Consider the following 17,171-nt stretch of genomic DNA (forward strand, 5'->3'; position numbering starts at 1 on the left):
AAGCTCACAAAAGGGTTAGCTTGTCAGCAAGACAGGTGGCTAGAGATCTCGCTCTGATACTGAACGATATGAATAATAGATTCTGGTAAATGTACGCCAAGACTCAGGCTGTAAACACAGCTGCCTTCCTTTCCTTTCCAAAAGAACAGCTTGGCAGGACAGGGATCCAGGGCACTGCCTCCACCTGAGGACTGAGGACGATTAACTAATCAAATGCGCAGGCTAAAGAGGAGAGGAGAGAGGGGAGAGACAGACAAAGGAGGGAGAGAGGTATTAGTCGGTCCCCCTCGCCGTGGGCTAGCCCGATGGGCACACTGCTGAACGACAAAAGGACCCCCCCCCCCCGTCCCTCCCCCGATGAATGGATAAGTCTGTCTCGAGTCTCTGAGGGGTAAAAAAGACTGAAGTCTGGGTTTGTTCTATTGAGATGACTGTAGAGGAAGCCGTTTACATCCCATCTCTTCCAACACTATAGAATCTACAAACCCATTTCAAAAATATTTATGGAGTATTTAAAAAAAAAAAAATCTCCATTGTCCACCATTCTGCAGTCGATAAAGTCATGAAGCCCAATGTCTTTAAGCACTGCTATTGAGTCTCTCTTGTTAAGATTTGATGTTGCCTAGATATTTGGCAAATAATCTTGGATGGCATAAGGGTCATACTCTGATAAATATCGGAAGTGATTTGTATGGCGTATAGGCTATTACTCAAATGTGTCTCACTGGACTACATTTCCTTGCTGATGTCATTTTTGTGCGCCAACAACTATTGGGTTCTCAGATACTTAATTGACGGAGGTTTTCTCTGAGCATTTTATGACTCCCCTGTTGAAATTTAGAGGGATTTTGCCCAGCAGAAGGTAATTAATTCTTCAATTAAAATGTTGTTAAACATTTTTAATGAGTAATAGACACTTGGGAATGGGATACAAAAGCATGTTTAACCAGAGAAGGAAAACACGGAGGTTTCAAAGTTAAGTTTCTCCGTATCTGCTCGCTGACCCACTTTTCAAGTATTGCTCCAGTGAAGGAAAAATAAATAAAAAATCAAATGTGATCTCTCTTGGCACAGAGGATATGTCCTTCATCTCAGGTGCTTATTGGCTCATTTTTGCCAATCTTCTTCCTGTTCCTAATTAGGGCAGGAGACGTCTCAAAACAACCTACGATATGCCCATGCATGTACTGCAGAGGCTTATCCCACTTAACCTCATTTAATTCACTGTGAAAGGCATGTTTCAAGAAATATTACCCCCAAATCACATATTCTTTGTTAACTAGCCTATAGTTAAAGTTGTACAATGACACAAGTTCTCCTCACTCGTTTTATCTTGGTTGCCACAGGTAATACCCTTCAAAAACTGGAAGAAATCTATCTCTACATTACCCACAAGGCAGTGCAACAGTAGAAGCCCATCCTATAGCTCAACTACCATGGTAGTTCTTCTGCATGTTTCAGGAACTGCAGTTCATTAGTAGTGCTGTGCACTCTGTAGGTTCCTGGCATTGTACTCTCAATTAAGGACTTGTAAATGTGTTGCTTGCTTAATCACCCCAAAACTGGCCCCTAGGACCTTCTCTAATGCAACCCCATTAAAAGGGCCATCAAAACAAAAGATCTGCCTCTAATGGCGATAATCCCTCAATTCTGTCACTGGAAAGCCAAACTTGTGTCTTAAATGAGGAATGATGGATGATCACGGACCACTGTGTCAAAGAGCTTTATTACTTGTGATGGATGCACCGGGCCCCTGCGCTGCTTCAGCGAGGGCCCCGTACCGTCACCCCTAGTCAGCCAGCCTAAATGGGCCTCACTTAACCACCAGTCTTTGGGAATGTGACGTTTCACGCCATCGGTGTAAGAGGGGGAAGAGTGAGAAGAAGAAGAAAAGAAGAAAAAAAAAAAACGAGTGAAGTCTTATGCAAACATCATAATTAACACAATTAGCACTCATTTCCTGTCAGTGCCTCGGGGGCTCCTAACTTTGACTAAACACTTTGCTGACTTGGGTTTGGCGTGTTGGGGTGGTGGAGGGGAGCGTCTCGGGCGCTGGCACGCAGCGGCGAAGGACAGTCCAGGGCGGTCGCGGGACACGCTGAGGTGAAGTCGTGTCCGTCCTCCTCCCGAACCTGCCGCCATCTCGTTCCCCAACCCCTAAATATAGCCTATACCCTGCAATACCGGCGACTTCCACTGGTGTCATGAGACACCAGCTCCGCCAAACGAACGGTAGTATTGGTAGTTTTGGAGCATCTGAATCAGTGGAGAGGTGTGGGTAGAAATACTGGATAAGCCTTTTGGGGGGAGGGGCGGGAATTTTTTGGGGGGGTGGGGGGGGGTCACCTATAGCCACCATTTCCTGCTTAGTGTTCCACAATCTGCTTGTAATGTCAGTAATATTCTCATGATGATGCTTAAAAACCAAGCTGTGTCCTCCATCGACTGAGTTTTGATCACCTATAACCACAATTTACTACAATCTAGAGAGCCATGAAATTGCCTATAGATAAAGTATATAAGCCTAATATCAGCACGATGAAACTACTACTGTTGCACACACTCATTGGCGGAATAAATTAAACCAACACAGCAAAACTGGCTAAGAAGATTGAGGCCAGAACAGAGTAAATAGTGCACGTAACATTGGCGTACGTGACTTACAGCACAACATTTATGAACAAGTCAATTAAATTATTGACTGCAAAATGTGACAACTGTTTCCATGACAGCCAGCAACATAACATGGTCTAGCTTAAAGCGGCAGTAATCCATTTCCTACTGCTAGATGCATTAGCAGTAAGAGACTTGTTTACAAACGAAAGGCCTAAAATGTAAATGTATGTTTAAGGCACTGGGGCGGAGAAAAGGTATGGGCCGTTATTTGACAACACCGGCAGAAATGCTGGAATAGCAAGACGTAGCGACTGGTAGGGGTGAGTCATTGAAGTAGGACGCCATTAGGATGCTATGGCTCAATGAAACAATCTGATACCAGGTGGTTTTAATTAGTTTTGACAAAATGTGAAAAAATAATCATTGCAGCTTTAAGCTTAGCAAGATAACATGATACAAATAGGCATTGCACACTAATCAATCATCTTACAGCGAACAAACAAAGACATCCAAGGCCTTGGCAGACAAAAAAATTAAATACAAATCAGATGTCCCCTACAAAGTCAGCTTGTTGCAGGGTAAAAGAGTAGGCAGGGCTAACAAAATAGCTAGCTTTAGAAACTTTTGAAACACCCACAGTTTTTTTGGCAAAAAGCTGGTTGTTCTCCCTTGGGAAGGCCCCTAGCCAGCCTTGTGGAAGGGGGGGTTCGTTTTTTTTTTTTTTTTTTAAGCCGACCTTATCGCATTTTGAGGGGGGGGGGGGGGGGTGCTGGTGGACTATTTAGATTCGCAGACGAGTTGTTGACGGGGAGGGGCAGACCTTTTGTCTTCAATTCAGGACCTTTGGTCGTGAGGGGGGGTTCGTTCGATCCACCCGACCCCCCCCCTGGCTACGGGCCTGTCGGCCCAGCCTCCCTTGCGCAGGTGTAGGTCTCAGTCCTGATTTTATTTTGAGCTGCTGCTCTAAAGGTAATTTTGTGAAATCGATCTTCACTAAATATTCCAGACCTCCGTTTCCCATTCAGTAGTGGCTGACTGTTGCTGCCAAGTGGCTAACGTGCTCCTGATGACAGATGAACGTATATAGACGGGACTATTTATCATAAGATTTGATTGGAAAGAAAATGTGAAAGCTGGCTTCTGGCAGATTTGATTGGGGTAGATGCCAAAACCGTTTTGGCTTATATACTCCTTTTCAGGCATCTTGACTAAAAACAGTTTAGTTTACTTACAGGTAATTACTTTGGGGTTAGTTGAATATAGCCTAATTTGATTGGCTAATAATAATAATTATAATAATAATATTAAATATAATCAGATAAGCCCACAAACTGATCCATCTGGAAGAAATACTTCCCTCTCACTAAATATCAACCATGCATTAGACCCCCCCCCCACCCACCCCTCTCTCTCTCTCTCTCTCTCTCTCTCCTGATCAGACAAAGACATACAAACCTCAGTATATCTTATTCATTTTAATTATATATGTAAAACAGATTCCCTGGATGGCATGCTATATTTAAAGAAGCCAGTCGGGGTCTCTCTCTAGCGCATGTCTACTCTCAGGGACCTCATACGTACAGAACATACGTTCATAAAGGAAGCCTCCTCAGGGTACGGGAACTTGAGCTGCACAGTCAAGCACTCCCACTGACAGGTAATAAAAAAGGGCTGTTAATTGGAAATGAATGCACAACCCATTCCATTAGGCATAAATAATTTGGCCACTTGGGTCGTCTTTGCATTCCCAATTACTTATTCCTTCTGTATTCGGAATTACCTATTCTTTTTGATGTTTCTTTTACATGATTAGCAAGCTATGCTAACTAGCCAATGGGTTTTCCCAAGCTCTCACTTTTTGTTTTGTTTAAAAAAAAAAAAAACTTTGAAGAGGCTGGAGATTGGGTTGACATTTGTTGTGTTGTACCCCCCCCCCCTTCAAAGTATGTTGTTTTTCAAAAACTACAGGGTCACATGCACACAGTCTCAAGCAGCAAATGTTTTGTCTCACAGGAAAAAACAACAACTGTAAAATGGTAAAATAATAACCATCTCCAACCCATGTTGTGTCCACCAGGTTGCGACAATCCTAATTAAAATGTCCTTCCTAATTATCATCGATTGCCCTGTGTATTTTGGAAAACACTCCTGTCCCTGGCATTGGTACATGCATCCAAATTTAGACATGTGACACTGGTCTTTAGCCCGTCAGATGGTCCGCGCCGACATGACAGCGAAACTGGGGCAGCAGCTTCTCCCGACGGACTCTGGACTGCTGCTCCCTCTAACGCCAGCGCAGATGGTCAGGACCTCATTCCAGGGATCAGTGCTGCAAAACTTGCAATCGTTCGTTGTGTTATTTATTCATAAACAAGGTGGTGGGGGTTGGGGGGGGGGTATAGGGGAGCTAAGGGTGTCGGGTCCAGACCCTGGGTTCAGGCCCAAGCTTGAATCTGACGCAGGAACGTCACAAGGAGAGCCGCGTGTGTTTGGCCAGGCTGGCGGGAGCATCTGTCCTGGGTTTGAGCTCTGGCAACGGTGCTCGCTGAATGAAAAACGCCCCGTGTGCCAGTGGAGGACATTTTAGATGGGTATGACCGACATAATTTAATTGTATAGCAAGGTTTAAGACATTCCAAACTTCTCAAATATATATTTTTTTTTATTTGACCAGAAACGCAATCTTTCAATCTGTATTCCTTGATGTTTTTCTGATGGAAAAAAAATCAAAATGGCATCCGATTTTTATGTAGAGCACAAGAATAAGTCTCTGTCCAGCCCTGTACTGTGACACCTCCATGTATAAGACATTACAAGGATGCAGTCAACATGACCAGAGGGTCTCCCGCCTCACCCCGCGAGGCTAGAGAGATGACACACTGGCCGCTGTGAACAGGCTTTGTTCACTGTGGCCTGACCACCACTGAGACCAGCATGCCTGCTCCATAACCTGCCTGTACTGTTATACTGGAGAGAGAACAGGGAGAGAGAGAGAGAGAGAGAGAGAGAGAGAACAGGGAGAGAGAGAGAGAGAGAGAGAGAGAGAACAGGGAGAGATAGAGAGAGAGAACAGGGAGAGAGAGAGAGAGAGAGAGACAGAGAGAGAGAGAACAGGGAGAGAGAGAGAGAGAGAGAGAGAGAGAGAGAGAGAACAGGGAGAGAGAGAGAGACAGAGAGAGAGAGAACAGGGAGAGAGAGAGAGAGAGAAAGAGAGAGAACAGGGAGAGAGAGAGAGAGAGAGAGAGAGAGAGAGAGAGAGAGAGACAGAGAAAGAAAGAACAGGGGGAGAGAGAGAGAGAGAGAGAGAGAGAGACTGGCAATACAGTCCAGTTAATTTGGCAGGCCTTCAGAAGTCATCGCAAACAAAATGGCGGTGAGCAGAAGTGTTCAGGTGGTGTATCACTGTAAGGAACCGGTAAGACCTATAGCTGTTGACAGGCCAGCCTCTGTGGACTCTAGCGTCAGCAGTGTCATCCCCAAACAGGGATGCCAGCGAGTTTCGCCACATTAATCCGTTTGCAGCCACAGAGCCCGGAGGAGGAGAGCATCTCGAAACCCCAGCCTATTTGACCACAGGGGCTGGCTGTCGAGGGCCCAGATAGTTCTGGTAATTTCTAGCAAGAAGCGCCCTCACTGGAAGAGTTGGGACCGCTGTGCACTTTACATATTCAGAGTGGAGTTGAATATGTGATCTCTCTCTCTCTCTCCTTGCTCTGGTGTGGTGGGCTGGCCGTGCATGGCCCAGGATTTCCTCAGCTGGTTTTTTACGCCTTGAAGTCAAGAAATGCATGAGGTACTATATGTATTTGCAATACTGAGAAGAAGAAAACATAAACAGGATTAGTGTTATCAGCAGCACAGAAGTACACACACACACACACACACACACACACACACACACACACACACACACGCACTCATTTTGAGAGATACATGAATATATGAAGAACTGAGTGAGCCCTGTTTTTGATGCACTGACCTCACACAGTGAAACAGATGCTGCAACATTCGTTGTCTATTCCGATGCTTACTGTAGTTCTTAGGAGATGATAAGGATGTGTTTGTTTGTCTTATCTTAGTCATCACGTACTGTCACTGATGGAGAGGAAATTGATCCAAATAGTCCTTCTCTGTAAAGTGGGAGAGAGATATACTGAAGCCCGCGAGGAAGAAATATGAAGGATAAGCCAGCATTTCGAACAAACATTTTAAAATGTGCGATGGTTTTCTTACTCAAAATGTCAGGAAAATTATTATTATATGTCTACACAACAGTGTATGAAGAATGAAAATGATTTTCTAAAAGTTGTTTTTGCCTTGTCTGAATATCAAATATGTAAGACATGTTATTTGAAATTCCCCATACAGATGGCTGATGGTGCTAATTTCTAAATGGCACAAACATCATCTACATAGCAAGTCAGGATGTTGATTTATAGATAAAGCTCACAGACTTAATTGCAGTGCACAACTCCAATCAGTCGTTAGGGAGATTTCTAAGACACAGTGCAACACATTTACACCCATAGAAACAAACAAACAAACAAAAACATTCATATTTCTCACATTTGTTTATCAATGTTTTCAGACCCTGCAGATTGCACTGTGCTTCGAAAATTGCCCTCTTTTCCAGATTCAATAAGTTGACTGAAACATTGTCAGCATGTGTCTATCGCTTTATTTCTGCGCCCACCACCCAACAAATGTCTTTTTGAAAATGAAAATAATGTGTGTTAAAACATTCCAGTGATGTATGTGTTCCTTCTGTATTGGATCAGAATGGGGGGGGTGGGTTCTATAAATAATCTTTGGTGTATTGAAAATCATTCATCTTGATTAGACAGACACACTTTGAGAGAGATCTCTGCGAGATTACTCTCAGAAGTTCATAGAAAATATGAAATGTCCAATTCCTGCCCATGTTATCTGGCTTGAAAGTGTGTCTGCCATGACTTTTCTCTTCAGTTAATTGGCATGGATTCTGATCCAAGCCCAAGAGAAGTATGCCTCCTAATGGCCTGAGGACGAAAAAGCAAGGTGGATACTCAACCAATAGTACACACATGCACACCTCACCGAGTAGGGAACAATAGGTAGACCATGACTCTGTAGGATTAACTCCATTAAAGCAATCGCGTCCGGAGAAAAACTCATTTAACTAACTTATGCATCTGACACTTCAGTCAATATGATGCATTGCCTTTTCTACTGAGAAAATAGAGGGGGACAACTGATTAAGTTAAGGTCAGGTTAAGCTAAAAGCATTCTAAACAACTCAGCGTTGCTCTTCAGTATAAACATATATGCAAATACCGGCTACATTAAAATGCATACATTTCAAATACATATACCAAAGCTTGTGAGTTTTGTAATATCGACTGTTCGTGTGTGTGTACTTTGTATTTGCATGTACTTTATTGGCCTCCATTCTCCAAAAGGAATTACCTTTCAACATCGTAAATAACCCCCAATCCCTGTTCGACCTGAGATGCCATGACGAGTAATAACAAACTCTAATTGCTAGATGCTTTCCCCTCAGCGCATTCCTACAGATGTCTGGAATAAGGTGATGTCTCTAGTGGGGGGAGTACAGGGTCTTACACATGTATTTCCTCCACATATGGTTGATGGAGGCAGTGAGGGAGCGGTGGTGCCGACAGCTTCCCTGGTAAAGAAGGAGAACATCTTGAGCTCGCCGGTGACAACGTGGACGTCCTCCCTCTGGCTGTCGTCCAAATTCAGCTCGTCTTCTGGGAAAACAAGAGTAGAAATGGAACAACTGGCTTTAATGAAACAATTACAAGACACTAATTATTATGTTAATGTTTGCCTACTATCATCAGCAACCGTTAACAGCCTTCTGCACCTAGAGGTTTAGCACTGGTGTTTTTTTCTCTCTCTCTAGCTTCTCCTGGAATGGGAACATGTTTCAATAGGATGACATCTGCAGGAATATGTCGACCTAAAATATAAAACGGTACACAAAGAGCTCCAGCCATTGACACAGAATGTCAGGTACATTAATTCCCATAATGCCCTGGCAAATAAATTAGCAGCAGGGTGGAGAATGATTCAAAGCTATTAGTTTTGGCTACAAGGGGGGAGGGCTTCTGTGAGGTGTGAGACACAGTAGGCTCAGGAGACATGCCTTGAGGCGATGGAACACACACACACACACACACACACACACTGCGTCCGACAACAAGGGGTATTCAAAACAGAATTCTGTTCTTTTTGCTGATAAATTGTGTGCAGGAAAGGGTAAAACTGTGTGTAAATGCACACTTTGGAGTTTATTCAGGTCATTATGTGCCATTCCAAATCCTTTCCAATAGTGTTTTTGGTTAAAATTGAACTTTATGAACAGTTAAGTATGTTAACAATTAAACACATCTGCTGATAGCCATTTTGTGGAATGACACAAATTAGATTAAAAATTAACAAAAATGACAATCCATAGCCCCCTGTCCCACATACAACCCCTGCTCTCCTCTTTTGTTGTTGAAATGTTTCCCCCCCCTAGCACCCCTCCTCTCCCTAATAAACAAGGTTGTTTGATTGAAACCTGTTTAGTAACAACTGCTAATTTCATTACATGGTATTAATGCAGACTGACTTCATCCTAAAGGAACAGCTTTGAACTCCCAGCGGCCGAACAATGACACCGGCCGGCCAGGGGTCTGACGGGAACATTACTGTCACTGGCCGAGAGAAAATGGGGGGATGGGGGGGTTTCATAAACGCCGAAGTCCTGTCAGATATTTTGATATGTCTCGCACACCATGGCGCTGCTCCTCCTGTGTTTCGCCCCTTTCGGAGCGGAACAATTGACTTTCTTCTTGATCGAGTCGCTGTGCCTCCCCGCCTCCAAGCAAACCTTTCATGAAGAGCCATGGACTGTCGGCGCTGCCTCTACAGCTGGGGCACTTCCCATGGCCCACCCTGGACTCAACTCTGAGGGAAACCACCATCGGCTCTGGGGCCTCACACGTTTTTCCATTCAGCAGTTAAACTTGGCACATCGAACTCCTACTTTTGATCTGAAAACGTCGCACGCATTTCATCATGGAAAATGATTTGAGTACAATGATGAGTGAATGTCTCCTTTTCAATGTGTGAATCTGAGGGTCCTCTTTTTGTGGGGGGGGGAGAAAAAGTGACATCATTAAATTATATTTAGATACTTGCGAGTATGATCGCTGAGGGGTTCTAGCTGCCCAAAACACCGCACCGAAGTATAGAGCGTCACACTCGCAAAAAACAACGACGACATAAATCCTGATCCTGCCGACGCGTAGCGCCGGAGCGTGCGTACGTGCTGAACAAGACCATGAGGACGAAATCACGAGCGAGAAACCATCCAGCACCATGAAGGTAACTTTGTAAAGTTCACGGTGGAAGAAGGAACATGAATATTTATAGGAAATTACCCGGCGTTTACCGGGTAGCGGGCCTTACTCCGGTATTGGCATTAGGCGTGTAGAAGAGATGAAAGGAGTGCAGATCCGTCTCACTTCCATGGCCTTGTGTCGGGACACAATGGGCAACCAGCCGTTCAATTAGTTTGCCATCTTAGACTGACTACTTGACAGGTCTAGCTAATTGTTAATCCCGCCATAACTGTTGCTTCGAGTAATTAATCATATAACAAAGGACTCACTTGGGCAACCTACTGCTTTAGGAATGTGTCACCCGATTCAGACTCCAGAAAGTTGTGCTGTGACCTCGTTGCAATGACAATTTTCCCAATATCCAATCTATACGAGTGGGACGCACCTTTAATCTTAATTTAGAGCGATTTATTGGTTCTGCACCTGTTTTTTAAAAGATGTAAATAGGGTGTGGGTGAGATCTCCCGGCTCATGTTAATGCAACGCTCCGTGGAGCTCCGCGGAGAGCAGGTCTGGGGGTCAAGTACCATTCATCATTAGATGGAGTGTCATTTTCTCCACTTCATACGGCAGCAGCTGCCTAAAGAGAAGAAAGAGGAAAAAAAGGTATTCTTTGAAAGAAAAGAGAAAGGGGTGGGGGAGAGGGGGGGGAGGCGGCACAATCCGAACCCTGAGAAGAAGGAAGCGAAGACTAAGAACACAAGGTGCCACTGTCAGAATCCTAAATGTGTGCAAAAGTCGGTGATGTCATTTTTCCCCTTGACCTCTGAAAGTCACAAGACAGACGGGAATGGAAGGCCCCCACACAAAGGGCCGCCGTGTTTCACCCAGAGCTGAATCACTTAGCCATGACCCATAAGTTAATTTTTTTGTGTGTCCAAATGATGATTAATATCTGTTTTCTATTTCCTTGCTGAGGAGTAGCAGCAGCTAACAAGACCGTCTCTTGTTCAGATGAAAAGAATGCCTGGATCCCAGGCTCTCTGCTACCATAAAGGCCAAATTAGATAATTTGGGGGAAATGGACCCTCCCCCCCCCCCAACGATATAGAGATTTGAGTTTGCCCTCATGACAGAGACTTATGTTGTTTCACTGAGAAATTCCATTACATGTTGTTTTTGCATGTATTTAAATGCATATGTTCCTTCACTATAAAGTCACAGTTCTTTTGGGCCGTTTTGCGGTCATAATATTCCAAGACCTTGATAAGTGCAGCAAGATTTAAAAAGCAGTATATGAGCTGTTAATTAGCTATTTCTGTCTTTTACCATTTTACCATTTAATAATACCTATTACCGTTTGTGTTGAGATTATGCTTTAACACATTTTATTTTTAAGTGTTCTAACGCTTTAAAGGTCGCTCTCATGGTCTAGCAGGATCAAACAGACAAATAAAAGGGCCAAATTGGGCGGTTTCGGCTATGTTTGTGTGTACTGTAAAGTCCCTTGTACAGTAACACACCCAACCGTCCAAAAGCTGTGCGCTGACTGGCACAGTTACAGCTCGTTGGATTAAGAAACTGATGTGAGCAACCAAAACAAAAGACCATCAGAACTGACCATCCAGCCAACCTTCACACTGCGCGGGAACCATAGCTAATACCACACACTAAACCCAGACACACTAAAGCCTGAGCAGTGGGACTCCTTCCCTAATTTGACTTGCTCAACAGGTGTCCACCAGCTGCAGGCGAACAGGTTACTAGGCCTGTCTTTTCTGGAGGCGAACTCACCGAGGAGCTCTTGGGTGGAACAATGGCCTCGCGATGCTCAGGTCTGGAAAATAATGGGGTTCATTTTTTGGCAGTGCCTCGAGGTAACTCAGAACACCAGTCTGCTAGACAGTAGCCTTTTTGTCTCCAAATATATGCATTGAGATGGGGGGCTATCGAAAAATCCCCCTTCACATGACTCAAAGAAAGCCCTGTGTGTGTCAGTCTGAGGCCAATTCTTTTCCCAGCTATTCATGTCGGCGCCTCCAGCCAAACTAGAGGCGTTGAACACTGGACGCTTGCTTGAATGTCATAAGCAAGTAGTAAATAACTAATCCAAGTGATACGCCGTTTAGTTGCTGTATTTATACTGTAGTTGCAGGACTATTTGTCGGTGATGTCAGAAGCAGCTGCATTGAACGCAAATGCTTACGAACACCCTCCTAAACTTTTCTCACCTTCAGCATTTTTTACCGTAATGTATTGTAATGGATAAAACTGAAATAACTGATAATTGTGCAAGTCTGCGTGCAAGCCCAATGAAGGCGATGTGTTTTGTTTTCTAGATCAGACGCCAGAATGCCAAGCAGCAGTGTTAAACGTTCATACCTCACAGGACACACTGACCTTCCAAGGCCCATCGGTTCCTTCATTATGGCAGCTTTTCAGAAACAGGGTGGTCATTTCCAGACCAATGTTAGGAAAGACATATATGATAAGAGACCTTAGAGGAACAGAGGGGTATCATTTCAAATTATATGAAGCAGAGATATCCGCTTCCTCTCCTCTCTTCAGGCATATCTTGCAGAAAAAAGAACGCCTACAGTAAGACTCAGAAAGATGACAGTCCTTCATACAAACATGAGTATTTGTTTAATATGAAATAGTGCTCTGTTTGACAGAGGGTTATGGCAATCTAATGCAATATCCCTCCCTTAATTTGCCATTATACTGTAGCAACCTTAATTGCAGCTGATAATGATTTTAACAATGGTAGAAATATATTGGTGTTTAAACAGTTAAAAGGAACCGTAATAATCATCAATATGGCCTGCTGTTCAGAATGCACCCTGCAAACTCCTTATGCTTGAACATGGACCTTTTTGAGTTAATTGTGGGCTCTGTAAGCTCCAGGTCACCATTTTGTTGATCCGCTGCATGTTGTTCTCTGGGGGAATGTTAGGTCCCCGACATTGGACAACTTTTTGTACAAAGAAAACCTACCCTATTTCCAATCCTTCACCGGTCTCCCTATATTTGTCAAAACTTGTACATTTGCAACATTTCCCCTGTAAGAGACTGACCAATATGTTAATGTCCTTACATGTTACTAAGAGCATCTACTACATTTAGCACCAACACTACCTACTGCATATGCTGACCTGTGCTTTTTTTACAGCAAAATATTTTCGAGCCACAGTTCCAGTAGAAATGTTGTTGGTGACCATTAAATCAGTAGTCTCACGATGCCAGACTTTGGAGATCTCCGCCTCCGAAAGTCTGGAGACTTCTGGAGATCTTTGCCAGAACAGCACCGAAAACCGAAACTACTAATCAGAACCACTGCCTACATCTACAATAAGGTGAAGGACTGGCCTCATGGGAAATGGTGTCCCCCAAACCAAACAAACTGGAGTGGAGAATCAAAACAAAACATTCACTTTAAATTTCCACCCACTTCTAGCAGCAAAACCTGAACGAATGTCTTTAGTCTCTAGTTGAGCGCAGCGTTTAGAGACTGCCTTGTGAGTCTATTAAATCAGTATCACGTCGAAAGGGGGAAGAGGGGGCACCTTACCGGGTTCCCGCGTGCCCGCGCACCCCTTCACCTAGAGCCGGCCCTGATCATGTTCTAGTTGACACTGAGGTAGAGTATAAAGTTGACACCATGTCACCGCAATCCCGATCTGCCCAGGTCGGCTGTAAACCACCCCTGTCATGGCGGATAAAGGCTACCTGCAGACAGCTTACGCCAGTGAATTTATCCACTATGATGTTTTGATGTCGCCCCACAGCCCTTCAGGCACTTTGCTGTTGTAACTAACTCAACCCAATCAAAATCTTTGAAGTAGTCATCTATGCATAAGTCTTGTCTACCTTAATACTAAATAATTAGCAAGCGTGAATGGCTCACTGGGATACACACCCCTGGGCTAAACTTGCTTTGGCTGCTTTGATCATTACATTAATTAAATCTGGCTCCCTTGACAGGTTTGGGCTGAAAAACAGGTAGGTGTCATAGCCACCTCGACAAGGATAAACACCTGGTGTGTACGAGCGCCTAGGCTGTCAGCAGTCAGACCTTGTAGTCGAAGAGACGTAGACGGCGGTTGGCGTTAACTCGAGCGGATGTCCCAAAAGGGAAAACAACCGAATCACGAGACACCCCTGATTTCCCAGACTCTGCATCGGAAACCTTGGCCTGAAGAGAAAAAAAAAAAAGTCATGTTGTCAGACCTCAGTGTCACTCAAGCCATAACTACCGCCCCAGGGACAAATTAGACGACTGTTTCAGGAGATGTGTCAAAAGTGTTCTCGGTCCACATCACAGTGGTGAATCGTACTACCGCTGCAGTTAATCGTACTGCCAGAGAGGCTCGACCAAAGTCGCACACTAAGCCTAGTCAGACGTGCTCACCTGGGGTACTGTGTTCTATTGAGTGCACCCAACGGCTGTTTCAATTATTGTTTCGCAAGACTATTTTACAATTCTCCTGCATTGCTCCGATGTTTTGATTCAGTAGGATTCTTTTGGTCATAATTATACCTGGACATTCATTGCGTTGCCATTTGATGAACGTATGTTCCATGCTCAGAGGAAGATTGCAAGGGACTTTGAAGTGCATCATTACCATTTTGCAAACCAAAGTTGACATAAGGCCTGGTTCTGTAGTTGGGTTTCGACTCCTTCTGGATCCGTTTCGGTGTGACGGAAGTTGAAGATGTTTGGAAAATTGCTCAGATTATAGTGTTCATGTGCCATCGGATTTTTAGTTCCAAAAACAGGGGGTTTTGTAGCCAAACTGGTCTAGACCAATAGGAGTTGGCAGAATGTATCATTCTTTCATTGACCACATGGGTCCCTTTTTTCGACTGGGGATTTAAAAATATATCCTGGAAATCAAGCCTGCCTCTTTATACTGTAACTCACCTCTTAACAATGAAGATACTGTGGAGTAATGATTTCTACCCGTGATGTTAAAAAGTACTGTGCTAGGAAGTTCGGAAACAATGACATCTAATCTATGAGGAAGTGTGTTTTTCACTTGGATCCTCTGTTATCAATTCAAGACATTGCCCTGCAGCTTAGCGCTGGCTTACTGATAGTCAATAGAAAGAGCTCCGGTTTCCATGCAAAATGAGGGTCTGCATCTTTCAATTGCGTCAAAACTGGAGAAATACCTAGAAGTCCTGTTTGGTTTCCCTATGGTCACCTAACTATGGGTCCTACACTGGGGACTGTGATATTCCTATTCATGATGGGCCAATATGGGACTGCTGGTTAATGCCCGACTAAAATCTTTAATACATGACCGTGTAAACCATCAAAATATGGTTGCAGGCAGGATATTATCTCCAGATTGGAAGGATAAAAAAAAGATATCCCATCATGCAAAGCACCGTCCAAACATGTCACATTCCAGGACACGTTCAAAGCAAAGTGACAGAAGTTCTTCATCACTCTCCAGCTTCCCAGATCAAATGAAAGCACAATACATCCCTTGGATTTTAATGACCACGTTTGAATGTTTGGAGGCCCAAGCACGAAAGCTTACTGCATCATGGATTTCAGAACTGTGTATTTTTCAGCCAAGCTTTTGAGAAAGAGCAGGGTTTTGGGGTTACAATAGTAGATCTTGCAGAAATGCATCTCTCATCACAGCATCAATGAAGGGGAGCCCCCTCCAGACTTTAAACAAAACACTTGCGAATGCTTTCTAAAATCACAAGAAATTAATTTCCTTTCTGGACAAAAAGGCATTCCACATGATAGGCCTTCCTGTCATCTGTGTACCAGAAGTCTCAGGGGCTATATATAGAAACCCCCCTCCCTCTTGAAAGGGGTCTAACAATATTCAGGTGATTTTGATTAAGTAAATTACAGGATTGCAGGATGCCACTGACTGATAAGAAAGCAGAGAGGGGGGAGGATGGGGGGGGGGGGGGAGAGAAATAGAGAAAGAAAGAAAGAAAGAAAGAAAGAAAGAAAGAAAGAAAGAAAGAAAGAAAGAAAGAAAGAAAGAAAGAAAGAAAGAAAGAAAGAAAGAAAGAAAGAAAGAAAGAAAGAAAGAAAGAAAGAAAGAAAGAAAGAAAGAAAAAGAAAGAAAGAAAGACTCTTTTTGAAGAAAACAGGGGGGAAGTATTTTACATTAAATATTCAGTTTGATTACTTCTATACTCAGCAGCTGATTTCTGACCTACTTGAATATAATTAGATTTATGCTCATGTTTCACCACTTTAACACAAACAAGGATATTTTTCCCTCGTGGAGCATCATTGCACGGAGAGACCAAGAGGTTAAAAAAGAAGATAAAGGAAGAGCGTCATTGACACTTGCTCACTATACAGTACTTAAGACCTACTGCATTTGCCCTGGTTGACATGAATGTTTTCTGACATTTTTCAGCGATGAGAAGTGAGCACTACACTCATGGGATGAGCTTCCCACAGAATAATTCCTATATATCGTAGCAGATTATGTTCCAAAGGTTTCTTTTATTTCCCCCAGAGTGATTTTATTTTTAGAGTACCAGCCCGGAGAATAAGTTGCAGGTTCATCATTATGGTCATATGGAATTTACTGATCAATCGGTGCACTTTGATTCAAGTCACTTAACCCATATAGTATAAATAAAGGTTTGAAAAGAAATTAAATATAATAACTACTTTAAACTAAAAAAGGGGACACATACTGTATACTTCATTCACTTTTCACTGTGCACTCAGTCAATAGAGTATAAGCAGTCAATAGTCATATCGTGAGGCATCAGTGGTTTACTTTGCATTAGTATTAGAGTAGCAGAACTAAAGCAAGTTAAGCCCCAACACTGAGTCTGTGTGGTAGTAGTAATGCACACATCAAACAGAGACAGCTAGTCAATATTGGAGTATGGAGAATCAACACACTTAAAAAAAAGAGCATCTTATACTTTAAAATCAGACTGACAGCGTTGGGCCCCATGCCTGCATGTTTCCTGGGGGCAGAGATTGCAGTTTCTCATGTGTTATATTGGGGGGGGGAAGGGGCAGTAAAATAAATAAATGACTAAGCGAGGTATCTTTGCATACAAAACAAACTCAAAAAGATTTCAAAGGATTTTGGTGTGGGTGGAATCACAAGAAAATACCAGAGAAAATGCACCTCTTTGATTGCCACGTATAAACACAGAAGAAACATCCATCCACTCTGTTGAAATCAAATAGTTTACATACCCACACACACACTGAGA

Source organism: Borostomias antarcticus (assembly GCF_949987555.1).
Source record: "Borostomias antarcticus genome assembly, chromosome: 19".
Taxonomy (NCBI): Eukaryota; Metazoa; Chordata; class Actinopteri; order Stomiiformes; family Stomiidae; genus Borostomias; species Borostomias antarcticus.